Source organism: Desmodus rotundus, chromosome 12 (assembly GCF_022682495.2).
Source record: "Desmodus rotundus isolate HL8 chromosome 12, HLdesRot8A.1, whole genome shotgun sequence".
In the NCBI taxonomy this organism is placed as follows: Eukaryota; Metazoa; Chordata; class Mammalia; order Chiroptera; family Phyllostomidae; genus Desmodus; species Desmodus rotundus.
Genome location: NC_071398.1, coordinates 73,487,130 through 73,506,358, shown reverse-complemented (window position 1 = coordinate 73,506,358; position 19,229 = coordinate 73,487,130). Strand labels below are relative to the sequence as shown.

Genomic DNA, 19,229 nt, shown 5'->3' with positions numbered 1-19,229 from the left:
CCAACACACACACACACACACACACACACACACACACACAGACTTCTGTACCTTACGTTTTCCCAGTGCCTTGTAATGGTCTCGACTCTGAAGACTAAACAGTGATAACAGACATCTGGGTCTCTGAGTAGGCAGCTACACTTGATGTTGGTTTGGGAACCCTGGAAAAGCCCTTGAAATTAAACTTTTCCCGCTGGCCTAAAATTCCACCATGGGAGGTGTGCTTTCTGGCTCGTCAATGTCATTATATTCAACTCACAACTATCCCTGTGCTAGATACACCACTGTGGGACTCTAAGGGTGAGGGAGACAAGACCTCACCATCCAAGTCCCTGTGAAAAAAGTTGCAGCTCCAAGGTGCGACCACGTGAACCAATGCTTGCTGGCTGGAGGAAGAGTACTGTGTCAGAGTCCAGGTAAGAAATAGGGCAACTGAGAGAACAAGGTGTGAAATTATAAGAATAAGCCTGTTTTGCTCCACAAATTTTCCCAGCTCTGATAAAGAATTGATGGTGATTTTTCAAAGACATATGAATCTGATGAATAGGAGGATAAAAAAAAAAACCCTTTAAAAATTAGTGAGGAGCCCTGGCTGGTGTGGCTCAGTGGATTGAGTGCCAGACTTCAAACCAAAGGGTTGCCTGTTCTATTCTCAGGCAGGGCACATCCCTGGGTTGCAGCCCAGGTCTCCACTGGGGGTGCAGGAGAGGTAGCCACACACTGATGTTTCTTTTTCCCTCCCTTCCCTAAGAAGTGAAGGAAGCAGGAGAAATAGGAGAAATAGGAGCCGTGGGCAGTAAATCTGTCAGTTTAGACTGCCCTCTACTGGGAGAATTAAGTCCAGTAGTCTAAATGCAACAAAGATTTTGGTTCATGCGACCTCATGGGACTTTGCAATGTTAACAAATGCAAAATTATTCTCCTTAGTCTGAAGTAAGCCTGTCAACTGTCTCCAATCAGGCACCTCCTCCCTCCAGTCCAGCCAGATTAATTTAGATTAATTTATTCACCACCACCCCCAACCCCACCCCACCCCTCAGCAAAGCTTGCACTCCTCACTTTCCTTCCAGTCTTACCATTTTTTCCTGTTGTGCCTAGCTCACTGCTGTGGAAACAGTAGGTACTCAATAAGCAACATTATGGACTAATCTCAGTCTGTTTGACTTTAAACAGCTGGTTTATTTTCTAGAAGGAAAGGGAATATGATGTAACAAAGTCATTGGACAGGAAAAAATACTCGAAGGCCTCATTATTCTTGCTGCTTTAGCTATCTTCCTTTAAAAAAAAGTTAGGTGTAATTCATCTTATTCATAGAAAGAGAGCAAAAAGTGTTTCCTTATCTAACACAGTGTGTGTTCAAGAAATTTCTGAATAAATACATGAATATCTGTCTGGCTCATTACAATTTTTTTTATATACAGCTCTGATCATATTTTCCCCTTTCTATGAAATTATTGGGGTGACACTGGTTAACAAAATTGTAGAGGTTTCAGATGTCTGGTCATGTGTTTTTCTTACTGAAAACTCAAAGACCACCTCCTCTCATTTTATAACCCCTGCCTTTCTGTCCATTCTCATCTTTTGCCACTCTTGTCCTTGAAATTTTATTACTGCATTTATTACTTTGTTAAAATTGTTTGCTCAAATGTCTGCCTCCTTTCCTAGACTGCGAGCAGCATCTATGTCACGGACTTCGGACTCTAGAGCTAGCACAGAACCTAAAAAAATAATAGATGATTGATAAATGTTTGTGCAATTAAATCATTCCTTCCCTTTGCATTTTGAGTCTGTCACTTCTAACTGTATTCACGGAGGGAAAAGGAACAGTGGTAAAATTTTAGATTTAGAAGGCGTCTTACAGATCATCTAATCAGTTTCCCGCATTTTGTAAATGTGGAAGCCCAGGCCTGTTCAGGACCACACAATTTGGCGGTGTTTGTTCTAAAAGAATTAGACAATCATAGGAAAGAAATACCTCCCACTGAGGCTGAGCTATTTTGTTGTCGATTGTGTTCCAAAGCCTCAATTTCCCAGAAAAAAATGAATTCCCTCATCAGTCTTTGAAATTTCATAATCCTGTGTTCCACACCCTATGCGTCAGGGTTGATAAAACGGATTGTAGGAAAAACTGGGCTAATTGGAAATTTTTATTCTTAACACTGCATGTTGTTCCTTCTGGCGCACACTTAGTATTATACTAAGTAGTATATTATACTAGTGTTATATATTGTATACTGGTATACATGTATTATATACTAGCAGTATATTATACTTAGTGTATTGTACTAAAGCATTATCCTAAGAAGTATTGAAGCTTTAGAAGTACTCATCTTATGAATCTGAGTCGAAAACTACAACTTGTCTGGAAGAGCAGGAAAGGAAAAAGATTAATAAAAATCTGAATTAAAGGTGGAAAACTCCCTTTCTCTCAATGTAAATTCAGACCCACATTTCCACAGTCACTTCTATTTTCCTGTATTCATGAATCAAATGTATTTTTCCTTCTTTTGTGCTAAGGAATGCTTATCTAACAGCTGCATCATTTAGTAAATGGAAATATATTTTTCATTAAAGGGAAAGATACTGTAATCTGGTTCAATAGAATAACTAAAGTTAAGAGGTCCTACCAGGAAAGTGACAGATGGAAGACAGAAGAATTATAATAAAAAGAGCTTGCAGTTCTACATCTGAATGTTCAATGTTCAGCTTAGTTCCCCATTTTTCTGTACTTTATTTAGTACCATTGAGTTTTAGCGAGTTCAGTTGATATTGACGATTTATCAAACATGAAATACGAAATATGAAAGAATTTGAAGGACACATGCTTTAAATAAGTGGAGAAAAATGGAAAGGCAAACTTTGTTTTTATCTCCCTCAAAAAAAATACTTTAAATCTAATTAAAATCTAAATTTAACTTTTGAGAGAAACAATTTATTAGGATTATATGAAGTAAAGAAAGGAAGGGACTTTCCCCACGACTGCCCGGATAGCTCAGTCGGTAGAGCATCAGACTTTTAATCTGAGGGTCCAGGGTTCAAGTCCCTGTTCGGGCGTCCTCTTTTCGCACCTGTTTGCAGTTACCAAATGTTACGCAAAAATGCCGAAGCTGAGTGTATATTTATTTTAAGTTGAATTCATTTCAGATAAATGGTCGGGTGGGAGAGAAGTGATTATGTAAAATTACTTAATTTTTTGGTGAGTATGGAGGTTTTGCACGGTGGTTTCCCAACGAAAAGTAATGGTTTTTTTTTCAGATTACTAATAATTGAGAAGGAAGAAACATACTAAAATGCCACGCACTTGCTCAAAACAAAAAAGAAAACAAGCAGAAAAAGCAATGCGCCCGAACAGGGACTTGAACCCTGGACCCTCAGATTAAAAGTCTGATGCTCTGCCGACTGAGCTATCCGGGCTCTCGTAAGAAATTGTCGCTCTTGTAAACCCTTACATAAGAATAAGGACTCTTGCGTGATAGACTCCTCCCACTTGTATTTTTGTGACACTTGTTTTAAACTTCAAAAAGTCCAGGATTCATTCGCCAAAGAAAAACACGAGACAAGTTACAATCGTGTTCTCCGAGTTCCTGTGTCCTTGCCTGTGCTGCCCTGATGGCCTCCGAGAACCGCGACCCTGCCGCCGCCAGCCTGGCGCCGCCGGAAATACAGCAGCGGAGCCCAGCGGGGGCGCCGCAGCGACCTGGGATGGGAGCTAACGATCTGCACGGCGTCTGGCGACAAAGGAATTTCGGCCTTTCTTGAATCAGACAATCTTTTTAAATGTGTGGGGACTATCCACGGAGCAGCTAGCACAGTATATAAATATCCGAGGTATGAACTTTCTCATGAGTTCCCCCAGTGGCTACCCGTAAAACGCTCCCACAATGAAGTTCCTCACGGCCTGCTACCACCCCAACGTGGACACCCAGGCTAACATCTGCCTGGACTTCATCAAGGACGATCCTGCTCTCCGTCCAGAGCCTACGAGAACTCAACTTCGACAGCCCCGGCTGAACACACGTGCTGCCGAACTCTGGCAAATCCCCACGCATTTAAAAAGTACCTACAAGAAACCTATGCAAAGCGGGTCTCCAGCCAAGCCTCCTGACCCAGGCTGTCCAGCCTCTCTCCTTGTCCTTTTTATTCTTTCCTTAAATGGTTTGTCCTTGCCTTGATTTCTGTATAGGACTCGGTATCTTCAGCTGTGTTGCTGTATTTGTTTTTTTAAATGAAGTCCTTGGTTGAGCCCGTGATGGATATATTAAATAAATAAATACACTTTGGGTTTAACACACACACACACACAAGACCCAGATCATACATCTTTCACCAGCATTACCAGCTAATTCAGAATTGTGAGATATTTATGTGCCCAATAACTATTATTAGGTAGGCTTCTTTGATGTGTAATCTCTCTAATAGGTACAGGATTAAGAGAATGACGCCGTATACCACTTTTGAAGTGCTGTAGTGATGTCTGGTCTATTGTACTATTGATAGCAGGGTGGATATCAGTTCTCTAACCTACCCTACAACAGGTAAAAAAAAAAAAAAAGAGTCTAAGAGAATACACATATGCTGTTCTGAAACTATAGTGTTCAACTGTAAAGTATAAAGTGGGAGAAAGGACCCTGCAGCCTGCTAGTGAGATTGTCTTGCAAGTAATTCCAAACGAAGCAAACCCTAGAGGAGGTCACCAGCAGTGACCTAGGGGGTAGAAACCCTATTAAGCCAGAGACTGGAAAGCCAACCACCAACAGAGAGAGATTTTTTTGATCTTGGCATCCGAAGACTGTGGTCTGGTCCACAGCCTTTAGTACCTGAGCACTCCCTCTTATTTAGGGCTGGCGTTGAAAATTACCCATCATGGAACTTAGAGTGAGACAAGAAAGGGTTTTTGTTAACTGATGTTGCTTTCCTTTAATTCCATCTGCTTAATTCCAACTGCTTTTGGAGTGATTGCTCTGGTCCAGCAATTCCACTTTTGGAAATCTGTCCTAAAGAAAGAAATAATCAGGCATGTACAAAAAGACCTGATTATGGGAGATATTGTCACAGCATTTTAATTGAAAAAATTGGAAAAGACCTGAATGGCTATAAAAATTATGGTACAGCCTTAATATAAAATGTTATGCAGCCATTAATAATTGTTATAGAAGAATACTATTTGGGGAGAATGCAAAATATTGTTAGGAAATATTTCTAATAATTTTTTAAAGGGGTGCATTGAAAAACTGAAAGGATAAATACTTCTACCTAAAGCCTGGGTTCTGGAGGTAGGTGCCCCTGTTTGAACCCTTACTATCACTACATGATCTTGAGCAAGCTACTTCTCTGTTTCAGGATGATAGGATGATTGTGAGAATTACATGAGATAGTTACATAAATTGTTTAGAACAGTGGCTGATACATAATAAGCATTGATACAGTCAAGGATTTACTGGCAAAAGATTATTTACATTAGCCAAGATATGGGAGCAACCTAAGTGTCCATCAATAGATGATTGGGTAAGGAAGATGTGGTAAATATACATAATGGAATATTACTCGGCCATAAAAAATGAAATCTTAACATTTGTGACAACACAGATGGATCTACATGCTATTATGCTAAGTGAAATAAGTCAGGCAGAGAAAGACAAATACCTTATGATTTCACTTATATGTGGAATCTAAAGAATAAAATAAATGAGCAAACAAAACAGAAACAGACTCATAGATCCAGAGAACAAACTGTGGGTTGCCAGATAGTAGGGGGTTGGGAGGCTAAGTGAAAAAGTTGAAGTGATTAAGAAGTACAAATTGGTAGTTGCAAAATAGTCCCATGAATGTAAAATATATCACAGGGAATATAGTCAATAATAATGTAATAAGTATGTATGGATTCTGAACTTACTGGGGGGAATCACTTGGTAAGTTATATAAATGTCTAACCCCTATGCTCTACACCTGAAACTCATATAAAATAATATGGAATGACAACTGTGTTTGACAAATAAAATAAAGATGCAAAGAAGGAAAAAAGTCTTAGTGGCAAAGATGTACTCCTGTTTCTATTATTCACTGACACTATCCACCCTTCAACAAATGCTTAACATATTTTTAAAAAATTAACTGTTTTTATTGAGGTATAATTGACATATAACATATTACTTTCAGGTGTACAACACAATAATTTAATATTTGTATTTATTGTAAAATGATCACAATAGGTCTAGTTAACATCTGTCACCAGTTATAATTTTTTCCCTTTGAGAACATTTAAGATTTTCTCTCAGCAATCTTCAAATATGCAATACAGTGTTATTAACTATAGCCACCATTCTGTGTGTAAGGCTTAACTTGTTTACTAGAATGGAGGGAGATATAGAGAATTTAGAAAGCTGGCAATATTGGGTTAATTCTGGGCAAAAGGAATAACTTTATCCCTTAAACATTGGGCAACTATTAAAAGTTGGCTCGTTAATGTTCCAGTTTCCCACTCAAAGGAGCTCACATTAGATTTGTTCCACTCACGTTACATTAAAAATAACAAGGACTACTATATTAAGTGTTGTCTATAAGAATCACATCACCAGAGCTAATCATCTACCCAGAGCTAATGGTAGAATGGTTTCCATGTTAAAATTGGCTATGTGCAGATGGGAAGCTGAGCCATCTAATTAGGGATATTAGACGGCCTTTTCTTTGTTCAAAACCTTTCTTTCCTATTACTTATTGAATAACATCATGTGAAACGTTTTTCCCTCCCTCATCTGAGGACATGCTTTTAGTGAGAGAGGAAGGGAGAGAAACATCGATGTGAGAGAGAAGCACTGATTGTTTGCCTCTTGTATCAGGGGTTGAAATGCAACTTAGGTATGTGCTCTAACCAGGAATCCAACCCACAACCCTTTGGTTACAGGACGATGCTTCAACCAATTGAGCCACACCGGCCAGGGCACACATGGAACTTGAACAGTTTCTAAAATCCTCTCCAATCTGGCCCCAGCCAACTATGCTAGCATTCCATACCAGTGCCATTTAATAGAAACATAATGCAAACTACATGTGTAATTTAAAATTTTCTAGTAGCCACATTAAAAAAACTAAGAAGAAACAGGTAAAGTTAATTTAAATATATTTTATTCAACCCAATATATCCAAAATATTATTTTGATATGTAATCAATAGAGAACATTACTAATGAGATATTTTGCATTATTTTTTTCCTACAAAGTTTGTTGATCTGATGCGTATTTTATACTTCCAGCACATCTCAGGTTGGACTATCACATTTCAAGCCACATATATTGTTACACGTGGCTTGAAATATTGGACTGTGTTGTTATATGGGACTGTGTGATTCAACACAATGTCAATCTTCTACCCAACATTCAACACTTCAAGCAAAGCAGACTCTTCTCAGTTTCAAGACTGTGTCTTCTAATTCCTCATCCCTCTCCTCTCCTCATTATTTATGCCGTGTTTCTTCAAACTACATCTCCACCTCTTGAACTCCTATTCATTTTTAAAGGCCCAACTCAGATGATTCCTCTGCCACAAAACCTTCAATAATTATGTTAAATAGGAAGGAAAGATTAATTCAAGAGACTACAGACATACTCAGTGTATAGATTCAGTAATAGAGCCATACATTTATAACTCACATTGAAAAAAATAAAATTGAGCCCTGGCCAGTTATCCCAGTTGGTTAGAGCATCATCTCCACACAATACACGGAGGTTGTGGGTTCCATCCCTGGTCAGGGCCTGTATCCATGTTTCTCTCCCTTTCTCTCTTTCTAGAAAAATTAAAAAAATAAAGCAAAATAAAATTGGATCTTACAACGTGTACAAATGCCAGTTCCAAGTGAATTAAAGGCTTAAATGTGAAAAGCAAATGTTTATAATTTACTTAGCTGAATTTTGTTAATAGTAACATTTTTAGGAAATCAAATGCTATCGGTGGAGTTTTGACTGTGGGGGTCTGAGCCCCTAACCCTGCGGTGTGGCTGAAGGGTCAACTGTAGCTGAGTCTCTAAGGGAATTTTTTGCCTGCAGAAAATCAAAGGAGAGAGTTAGGGGTGGGACAGCTGTCTTCAAATAACTGAACAGTCTTCATATTGGGAAGAATGAAGCCTTACTCTTTTCCAAAGTGCAGAACTGAAACAAACAGAAATTGCAGAATAACATACTTCCGCTCAGAAAATCCTCTAACGTTTATAATCATCCTAAAATGAAATGAGGTATTTGAGGAGGTAATGGCCCTTGGCAGCCGCAGAGGTTGAAGACGACCCATTGGAGAGGTTCGCTGAAGCTACTTTATACTGGGAGAGATAGTTTGACCTGGTTGCGTGATCGAAATAAGCTCCATCTCATTGTTCTTTGCACCTCTCCTTTAGCATTTACCACATATCTTGAAGTGATTCCAGTCTACATGTCTTATCTCCCCCAATTAGCTACACTACCAGGGAGCCGTTTTCTTTCTTCAGCCTCCTCTGGGATTAAGAATGAAGAACGCTGAGGAACACAGAGTGGCGCTTTCCTGCCGAGCTGGAGCCTGCCTCCGAGGATGCTCTTAGGTTTCTCCCCTTTCAGTTTTTTGATCTCCTAGGACACATCTGCAGATAACGCAAGACCTCGCGATTTCCCGAAAGTTCGCTCTCGGGACCTCACAGCTCTTGGTCACCCAGGGCTGCACTCCATCCTCTCAATGGGGATCCACTCTATGGTAGGGCGAGGTCATCCTCTCTAGCCCTCGAGTTCACCCTCTATGGTTGCCGGGGGCCTTCCCGGAAGTTCCCTGTGAGAGGGGTTCTGGCAGCCGGAAGTTGCGCCCTCGGAGCTCGCTGTTTCAAATTGCTGCTGATCGCTCAAGACCTTTGACGTCCTCTTCCCCGCGGGCTCGGCGCGAGAGCGGCTCGTGGAGCGCTAAGGTGTGGTTCTTGGGCCAGGAAGAGGGGAGGGGGGGGCGGCGTGGCTTCGTGGCCGCGTGGCTGGTCCCGCGGGGCCCCAGAGCTGGGAGAGCGGGCGGGAGGAGCTTGCGGCGTGGGCGGCGGCCTTGGGACTGTCGCGCTTGGCGGGGAAAGGGCTGGTGGGGAAACGGTTGCGAGGTCGGGCCCCGCGGAAGATGAAAATGGAGGTGCGGCGACGTCGTGCCTCTCCATGGAGAGGCTGCACACCTAACGAAGTAGCCGGATTGACGATGTTTAATTGGACGCAGAATTTGAGGAATATTGAGGCACTTTGGAGAAAAGAGGTGCGAGGGAGGAAGGCAGAGCGAATGACAAGGAAGTGTCTGAAAATTTTAAGGTAGCAATTTTCAGAAGGGCTGCGGGTCATGTATCTCAGAGGCACGTGGTGCTCGTTTGAAGAATGCTTATTTTGGGGCCACATCGAGACCTCCCCAAGCAATATCAGGAGATGGGACTTGGGACTATGTATTTTAATCAGCACAGTCCACCCTCCAGCCGCGTGGTTCTGGTACAGCCTAAAGTTTGAAAGTCACTGTTTTAAAGCGACGCCCGAAGAAAATGCTGCAGTTGTTTCCTCTCATCTGTACTGGGCAGATCACAATTTTTTATAGTCTTAAAACTGCAAATAGTGTGTGCCTGTTTAAAAAAAAAAAAGCACACCATACAGAAGTGTGTGATGTTAATCCACCGTCCCTAACCGGTTTCCTCCTCGAGCTAGCTACTGTTAACGGCCTGGTGCTATATCCCTCTTGACTTTTCGACACACACATTTTAAACAACAGTGGGATCATTTTGTATGTTTGATTCTGCACCTTAAGTTTTTCAAATCATATCAGGCACAGCTTTACATGAAATATACATGGAATACTGTCTTTTGGGTTGTACAACAGTTTCTTTAAACGATTCCCCATTGATGGGTTTTTAGGTTGTTTCCTGGCATGTTGTTGGTTTTGCAAACTGCTAGAGTATATACTCTCTCATTCACTTTATCTTTGTACACGTGTAGGCAGACTTAGTAAGAACTAAAAAGTCTGAATAGTGGGTTTTTTTTTTAACAAGAAAAAGTTGTTTTAAACTTTTGTTAAAAATTCAACCAAGTAAATTTGAAAATCTAATTGAAAGTGATTCATGAATTGGGCAACATCCATCTAGCAACTAGAAGGGAGCTCATGGGGTTGTGCAGATGGAAGACTTACAGGAAGAAGGGTGGAGCAAGGGAAAGGATGGATTCGTTTGTAAATTTATTTTTCTTTCACAGTTGGCATACAGGAAGGATTCGTTTTGAGCCAGGACACCTTTTCTTTTGGGGAAGAAAATGGAAGGGTTTCTATCATGCAGATTGCCAATTTCCATGGGGAGTGGAGAGAGGGTCCCCATCGACTAGTATTTGGCTAGAAAATTTGAGGTTGATTAAGATTACATTTCTGGGAGAGGCTGAAACTGCAGTTTGATCTGGTATTAAATCTATTGAGAGGTTTGGTATCATGGACTTGTAGCACAGGCCCATTTTGAGCCTGTGATTGATTTATTTATTTTAACACTCATGTTTTTAAGCGCAAGAATCCAGACAACAGTGTTTAATAGAGATCCTGAGGGTTTTAAAGAATTGATAAGAATGCTTAGTTCTGGTAACTTCTGACAAGCAGTTATTATTTTAATTATTCTTAAAGTCACAGTTGTCTTCAGAGGTAGAGATTTGAAGATGAGGTGTAGGAGTTTCTTGAACTAAGTGCAGCGAAAAACCACTCTTTCATCATCCTGATGGATAGGACTGCTTTCGCTCTCTGTGATTTCAGTGTAGTAGGAGACACACATAAAAGTATAAATGCATTGTGGTCTTCTGTCTTTTATTAGATTTGCTCTGGTATCATCAGCCTCCCTTGGGGAGTCAGAAAAGCCTTCACCAAGGAAGTGACTTTTGACCTAGGTGTGATCATTTTTGAGAACAGGAAATAGGCATAAAAGAGGGGAAAAGACTGGTGCTACGGCAGTGGCTTTCAAACATTTTCAACCATGACTGTCACTCGAAAGTACTTTTTATATTGTGACCCAGTACACATGGGAAGAAGGGTGATGGCTAAGAGCTCTGGCTCTGCAGACCGTGACTTTGGGCAAGTTGTTTTCCTCTTCTGCTTCAGTTCCTTTTCTGAAAATGAAGAAATAATATATCTACCCCTTAGGGTCTCTGTAAGGGTTAAGTTATTGTATATAAAGTGCTTTAAAACGTGCCTTACACGAAGGTGCTTAATTGTTAAGTGTCTCCTCTTTTCAATAACAGAAACAGGTTCCACAGAGCAAACTTACCATTGTTACTCACTTTTCTTTCTTTTAAAGACTTTATTTATTTCTAGAGAGAGGGGAAGGGAGGGAGAGAGGGAGAAAAACATCAATTGGTTGCCTCTCATGTGCCCCCTACTGGGGACCTGGCCCATAACCCAGGCACGTGCCCTGGCTGGGAATTGAACTGGTGACAGTTTGGTTTGCAGGCCAACACTCAACCCACTGAGCCACACCAGCCAGGGCTCACCTATGATTTCTTTAATGGAGGGGAGGAGTTAAGACCAGTGGAGTGGGTACAATTTGTAGTTTGAAAACAGCATAAAAACACTGAGAGGTGAGTGGGATAAGGGTTAGAAAACTTAAGAAAATTGAGTTTGTTATTCATTATGGTGCGTGTTGAGTGGTGAAGTAGAGACTTGGAGCAGAGTACTGAGATGAAATGGAAAGTTGGAGACATAGTAAGAGCTTACGTACACATCCCTAGTGAGGTGGCTGAGTTTTGGGAAATGGGGGTGCCTGCTGCCTTAGCTCTACATTTAGGATAGTCCTGTACTCTTCAGCTGCCCTGAAAAACCAAGGTATTTTGGCGTGCCGTTGGTTACTTTGGGTTCTGCTGTATTGTGGAATGATGAGGGAGAGTCGTTTTGAAAGCAGGCAGACAAAACTGCGCTCCTGGCCTGGTAGCTCAGTTGGTTGGAGCCTTGTCCTAATAAGCCAAGGTTGTGGGTCATGGTACATACAAGAAGCAACCAATGAATTTATAAGTAAATGGAACAACAAATCTATGTTTCTGTCTCTAAAAAAAAATAATTTAAAAAAACTGCAAAGAGAACTTTCTTTCCTCATTTCATTTAAAAGCAGGCATATTCTTTTCAGCTGTCTATATTCACTCCTGGCTTTATTATTCACTGGAGAGAAACACAGCCCCACAGAGGCAAGGCAGTACAGGTTAGTGGTACTGATTATTTTAGTGTAACTGGAATATTTTCCAAGAGTAGTAGTTTTTCCAGATAAACACAGAATTTTTGTTATTGTTTTCCCCACATTGGTGTGTGCCATTCAATAAGGTAATTTATTTAAAGCAATAACCTACTGTTAAGCAAATCATAGATGTCTTATTTTACCTTTAAACATATGGGGATGTTATCTCTTAATCAGATCAGGATTTTAAAAAATTACCACAGTGCCTTTCTACTACAATCAACAGTTTCTTAATAGTATCTCATACCTAGTAAATAATTAAAATCTACTGATTTTTAGGGGAAAAAGACATTTTGCAGATGACACATTGTATTAGGTTTATGTTTTTGTAATGTGCTCATGTCAACCATACCCTCCACCCCAGGTCCTGTAGAATTTCTTACATTTTCAATTTGGCTAATTGCCTGCTTTTAGTATTTCTTCATTCTTTGACCTTCCATTTTTCCTTCAACCAGGTAGAAGCTTGGTTAAATTTGGATTGGGGGGCAAGAATACTTCATAGGAGGTAGTATATCATATATCATATACTATCATATTGCTTCATATCATATACTGTCATATAATATGAAGCAATACCTCCTGTTGCTTCATATCAGGGAGTACATAATGTGTGAATGACCTTTTATTTTATTTTTGTGTGTGTGTTTTTTTTTTAAATCTACCCGGGGACATGCTCATTGATTTTTAGAAAAAGAGGAAGGGAGGAGAGAGAGAGATGGAGAAAAACACTGATGTGATAGAACTTCAACTTCATCATATGCCTTGAGCAGGAATCGACCTGTAACTGTTTGGTTAGGGGACTCTGCTCCAACCAGGTCACAGTGGCCCAGAGCTAAATCACCTTTTAGAGATAAATTTGATCAGTGGGTTAAGTGCTAAATGCTAAGTTTGCTCCATGTGTTTTAAAGTTCCACTTCCCCCAGTGTTTCACATCAGTGGTTTCAGTATCTTTTAATGATTGTTGAGGCGGTGACATTTGACCTGAGATTTGAAGAGTCTAGGATGAGTCAGTCTTGTACAGAACTCACAGTGCTCAAGTGAAGGAACTAGGTTGCAGAGGGCTTCATTAAAGCAGGAAGCAAAGTTCTGTTTGAGAAGCCAAAAGATCAGTGTGGCTGGGACGCAGGGAACAGGGGAAAGAACAGCGCAAGGGGAAAGACTGGCAAGGTGCTGAGGGGCTAGATTCCGTTGTTTATTTTTAGAGCAATAGCAAGCTATGGACCTTGCACTGTTGGATTGGCTTTCTTTTTCCCCCCTTTGTTTTATTTTGTTTTCAATCTTGGCTGTAATGTGGAGTTTGGATTGAAGTGGGGTTAGAGAGACCATTTAAGAGTCTGTTGCAGTGATGCAGACAAAAAATAACACTTTGTGCTTTGGGGACATTGTCATGAAGTTGAAGAGAAGATGGCGGTTTTGACAGATTTAGGAGTTGACCTCTCTAGGTTTGATGATGTGATAATGGTGGGGGAGGGAGAGATGGAGATGACTCATAACTTTCTAGTTTGAGCAACTGAATGTAAGACAGTTGACCCTTGAACAATGTTAGGGGAGGGGTCAGGGGTGCTGACCTCCCGCCCAGTTAAAAATCCGCAAATAACTTGTCCCCCCCCTCTCCAACTTAACTACTAATAGCTACTGTTGGTTGGAAGCCTTACTGGTAACTTAAACAGTCAGTTAACATAATTTGTGTGTTATATGTATTATATATTATAGTCTTACAATAAAGTAAGACAGAGAAAAGAAAGTTATTAGGAAAATCATAAGGAAGAGAAAATATATTTACAGTATTTATTGGGAAAAAATTTGTGTGTAAGCAGACCCGTGCAGTCAGACCTATAATGAAAAAGGTAAGCTTTTTGACTTGGGCAGGTTTTTTGACTTTAAGCCTGTTTTCTCTTTTAAGGAATAAGTAACAATGTCTAGCCATGCTGTACTCAAAAGAGATTCCAGGTCCTGGCCCGGTAGCTCAGTTCGCTACAGTGTGGTCCTGCTGCACCAGGGTTGCCCGTTAGATCCCCAGTCAGGACACGCAAGAACCAACCAATGAATATATGAATAAGTGGAACGACAGCTGATGTTTCTCTCTCTCTCTCAAATCAAGATAAATTAAAAAAAATAAGTAAGTGAAAAGAGATTCCAAGTGGAAAAGGAACAAGATCTTGCTTGGAATTCAGAGTCTATCAGCTGACTTCATTTTCTCACAATGTCTTTGCTCGTGATGTTTTCCTTCCCATTCCTTCCAGTATTTTCCCATTTGAAAATCCACTCCTGTCTCCGTTCCCTCTCATTCGTCCTGTGCCTTACAGCCAAAAGTAATTTGTTCTGCTCTGAACTTCCATGGTTCTTAAATCAGTATTTTTTTAATGGCACAACACTTTCTGCTGGTGTTAAAGCAAATAAGTATAAGAAGAGTAGGGCAAACTGGAATGCTAAATAGATCCATATGTTTCAATTACAATAAATGGACTAGATTAACCAGTTAAAGATATGATTTGACAACTTGGATTTAAAAATCCAAAGTCCGGATATGTGCTTCTTATAAGGGGTACACCAAAAGATTAAAGGCACGCAAAAATTGAAAGTAAAGCATTGGGAAAATACAAACCTGGAAATACTAATTAAAAGAAAGTTGGAATGACTATACTAATAAAATTTAAAATATACTTTAAGACTATCTTAATTGGGATGAAAAATATCACTACATAATAATAATCACTATATAATGACAGTTTACCAACAAAATCAAGCAATTTAAAGCACGCATGTGTCTGATTAAGAAATTTTTAAAATAAAGGAAGCACAATTGGTTAGAACTACATTGGGATAAATGGACAAATCACCAACATAGTGGGAGATTTCATTATATCTCTCAATAATTATTTGTAGGTCAAGCTGACAAATTAGGAGATATATAAGATTGTAAAAAAAAAAACCAATAAGCTTAACCTAACGAACAGAGTTTTTTGCAAGCATACATTATAGAATTGATCAATTAGATCAGTAATTTTCAATTGGCGTGTTACAAGAATTTGTAAAACATGCAGTACATAACTATTCAGTCAGGGGCACTGACCTCTTTTAGCTTAGATTGTCAAATTAAAAAATTATATCTTTCTTAGATGGGCAAAAAGTTTATTTTTTGGTGTGCTGCTTGCTGCAGAATTTTAGAAATTCATTTATGTGTGCCATGACATGACATGAAAATCACTGAACTAGACCGTGGTGAAAGCCACGAGTGATGTATTGTGCTACAAGTTTACAAAGGCCATGGTGTTACTAGGTGATAGATGTTTTTCAGCTTCATTATAATCTTTTTTTTAAAAAAGATTTCATTATTTTTTAGAGAGAGGGGAAAAGAGAGAGAAAGAGAGGGAAAGAAACATCATGGTGTAGTTGCCTCTCATGTGCCCCTCTGCTGGGGGCCTGGTCTGCAACCCAGGCATGTGTCCTGACTGGGAATCGAACCCGCAACCCTTTGGTTCACAGGCCAGCACTCAGTCCACTGTGCCACACCAGCCAGCTTCGTTATAATCTTACGGAACCATCATTGTACATTTGATCCATTATTTACCAAAACATCCTTATGTGGCACATGAAACAACTCAAGTCATCACACACTGGAATATTATGCAAGTCAAAATAAATGAAAAATAAAGTATGCTCCAACATGGATGAGCTTTGAAAACATTGTGCTAAGTGAAATAAGTCAGACACAAAAATAAAAGTATTGCATGATTTTACTTAACATGAGCTACCTAGAATAGGCATATTCATAGAGACAAAATAGGATAGTGGTTACCAGGGTCAAGGGAGAGGGATATTAGGGAAGTAATTGTTCAATGAATAGAGTTTCAGTTTGGGGTGATGAAAAAGTTCTGGAGATGGATGGGTAGTGGTAGTGGTGTACAACATTGTGAATGTTCTTAATGTCATTGAATTGTACACCTAAAGATGGTAAATTTTATGTTTCATATATATATGTATATATATATACACATATTTTACCACAATAAATTTTTTTAAAGAACTGAAGTGACAGTATAGTAAAAATTATTTCAGTGAAACAATTGCTAAAGTTACATATAACATACCTGCTTTAAAAAAATTAAAAACAGCCAAACCACTCACACACAGACACTTTTTAGGTTTCCATTTGGTACACTAAAATGCACAAAAAGAAAAGGAAGTAAAGCAAAACTTAGGATTCAGGATGATTGTTGGGGGAGTCCGGGGAAATGGGGTGAGCAATATTGTGGTTGTAGCCCTAGTTTGTGGGTGCTTATTGCACTATTAAAAAGAATCAAACGTGGGTCAGGTGTGGATGAACAATGAGAGTATGTCTTGAAGGAAAGGATTGTGGTTAATTCTGTGCACTTGCACTTGAGTTGTAAAGGGAAATGCTAAGTGGGGACATAAAAGCTCTTCTGAGTTTGAAATCTTGACTCCAGCAATTTATGAATTGTGTGTTCTTTGGCAAATAACAACCTTATGCTTCTCTTGCCTTATCTGTAAAATAAAGAAAATAATACCTACATCATAGGGTTATTTGAATATTAAATGGGTTAATATATGTGCCTGGTACAGAGTAATCTCTTAAGTTTTTGCCATCTTTTTTGATTATCTAATGCTATGTAGTAAACCATCCAACAATTTATTGAGTTAAAGCAGCAGCTGTTTTATTTATTTCTTACCATTGTGTGGGCTGCATGGTTTTTCTGCTGGTTTCATTTGTGGTCTGCCATTGAGCCGTAGACAGATGTCCATTTGGGGCTGACATGTCCAAAGATGTGTGTTGCTTTTTGAGGGTAGGTATACCTGTAAGGCTGGGGCTCTGGGATGGACAAATGACCTTTCCACATACCCTTTCTTCCTTTTTTTAAAATTAAACATATTGGGGTGATATCCACATGTACTTTTTGTGGGTTCTCCAGTAGAGTAGCCAGATTTTAGGGGCTTCCATAAGCATGGAAATGAAGCTGTCAGGCCTGGAATGGGGGGACATTATCGTTCTGCTGTGACTAGAAAAAAAAATTCTGAGATGTTCTAAATCAGAGCTGCCTAGCCTTTCGGTGTCTGTGGTCACACTGGAATAAGAAGAATTGCCTTGGGCCACACATTAAATACATAAACACTAACGAAAACTGATGAGCAAAAAAAAGGTTTTATGTAAATTTACAAATTTGTGTAGGGCTGCATTCATAGCCATCCTGGGCCTCATGTGGCCCGCAGGTTGGACACATTAAATTACACCTGCAGGAGAATGAGAGAGAAGCGTTACCCTATTAATAGCTGTGGACCAGCTCTGAGAAAAGACTGCTCACATTCCTGTGTTTCTGTTGGAAATTAGGATTACTTTCTAGGTGGCTATTTCTGTGATTATCCAAAAGGGAATAGCCAGGTACCAAAGAACCCCAGGAGCCTCCTCATTTTATTTACATGTGAATTTTCCAATCTGTTGCCCACAGCTCATCCATAGGAGCTGACACTTCTTGCTGACTCTGAGCCTGTCCCAGAGCTGGCTCTGCTTCATCTTCTCCCACCTCCTTTGTCTATACCTAATGTAAATTTTTTTAGAATGGCTTACATCTCCCTCCCTGCCTCTTGGTCCACTTGATGTCTAAAAACACTCAACAACACCAGGACAGTAGAAATGTTGTCTTTTCACCTAGCTATTCTGCTGATGGTTCAGGCTTCATGCCTCAGGACCTGGTCGGTCTTGTTGTCCATGGCCTAATCCTTTCTTTTACAAAATCCTTCCCCCTTGAAAGTTAAAAACCAATTTTTTTAACAGTTGCATTCTATTGGTTAGCTTATGTCACAGAGCCAGTTTGGAGATGTGGTTTATTGGGGACCATTTTTGGAAATCATCCACACCGTTATTAATATTTGTATCCACCATGTTGCTGTACCATGTATATTGTTACTTTAGACACTGGGGGTATATTAATAAATACATACAAATCCCTCCCCACTTGTAGCTTGTATCTTAAGTGATTAAATAATTAAAAAGCATAGTATGTTGGTTGGTAACAAGGACTGAAGAAAAATAATGCAGGAAGAGATAGAGAACACTGGGTGCCGGGAGTTGGTTTGAAAAATGGGTGATCTTGACAATTGAGCAAACACAAAAGGAGGAGGTGAGGCGCTAGAGGGACAAGGGTGGAAGTAACGTAGGAGAGAGGCATGGGAGCTACCTAAATTAAAGTCAGGAGCCTGCCACATGCTACCTGACACAGGCAGGCAAGAAGACCACAGGGAACCCCCAGAGCAAAGAAAAGTCCTGCAAAGATTAATACCTTATTGGTTACCCATACCATAAAGGGAACACACTGCAAAATATACCTTGTAAAGGTATTCATTCTACTGTTTTTTTTCCATTCTCTATTTCTGTCTACCAGTTGATAATTTTCCATAGCATCTACAAACAGCTCAACTCCTAGAGATGGCTGTGGATCTTTTTTCCTTCTATTTTTTGGAGAATCCACTCTGTGAAGTGGCTTTTCTTGCTTATCCTCTCTGCTCAATAAACTTGCTTCTGCTTTAACCTCTTGTCTGGCTCAAGTCTCGAATTCTTTCCAGCTCCTGTGTGAAGCTGAGAGCCCTCTTGGCTCCCTCTCGGCTCCCTCTCGAGTTTTCCCTAGGGACTTGTGATGTGGACTCTGTCCAGCAGGGTCTGTATGTTGTGGCTGCAACAAACAAATTCACACGGACTACAGAAGTCCTGTGGAGAAAAAGGGACAGCATAGCCACTCTGTGTGAGAGAGGGCTCAGAGAGAGGGCCCCGAGCCCTGCCTGGACAGGCTTTTATTGCTTTCCTGAGTACATTACATGAGGATGGTCCTCATTTACTATGCACAGGTTCGCCTCAGGTGGTTACCTTTTACAGATAACAAGGGAAAGAATGTTGCTAATGACTTCAAAGAAAAGGATGTTTCAGATGGAAGGGGGAAAGTGGTTGAACTGGTTACACTCCATACTTGGAGGTTTAGCACAAAGACTTTAGGAATTTACCTTA

The 19,229-nt window shown here is 40.0% G+C and overlaps 1 protein-coding gene, 2 non-coding genes and 1 pseudogene across 7 annotated transcripts in view; 3 read left to right on the top strand and 1 right to left on the bottom strand.

Moving 5' to 3' along the window:
- Positions 1–2,981: 2,981 nt before the first annotated feature.
- Positions 2,982–3,054, top strand: TRNAK-UUU (transfer RNA lysine (anticodon UUU)). The gene has a single exon. It is a non-coding gene; the product is annotated as a tRNA-Lys (tRNA).
- Positions 3,055–3,341: 287 nt separating this feature from the next.
- Positions 3,342–3,414, bottom strand: TRNAK-UUU (transfer RNA lysine (anticodon UUU)). The gene has a single exon. It is a non-coding gene; the product is annotated as a tRNA-Lys (tRNA).
- Positions 3,415–3,609: 195 nt separating this feature from the next.
- On the top strand, positions 3,610–4,105 carry LOC112315886 (ubiquitin-conjugating enzyme E2 C pseudogene; annotated as a pseudogene).
- Positions 4,106–8,796: 4,691 nt separating this feature from the next.
- The window catches only part of MDM4 (MDM4 regulator of p53), a 44,203-nt gene continuing 33,770 nt past the window's right edge, over positions 8,797–19,229 (top strand). For 4 of the 5 annotated variants that reach the window (XR_011650674.1, XR_006653042.2, XM_045182442.2 and 1 more), the window contains exon 1: positions 8,797–8,914. The gene's annotated coding sequence lies outside the window, so the exon portion shown is untranslated. The remainder of the gene's footprint in view (positions 8,915–19,229) is intronic. The other variant, XM_071220012.1, reaches the window with a different exon arrangement.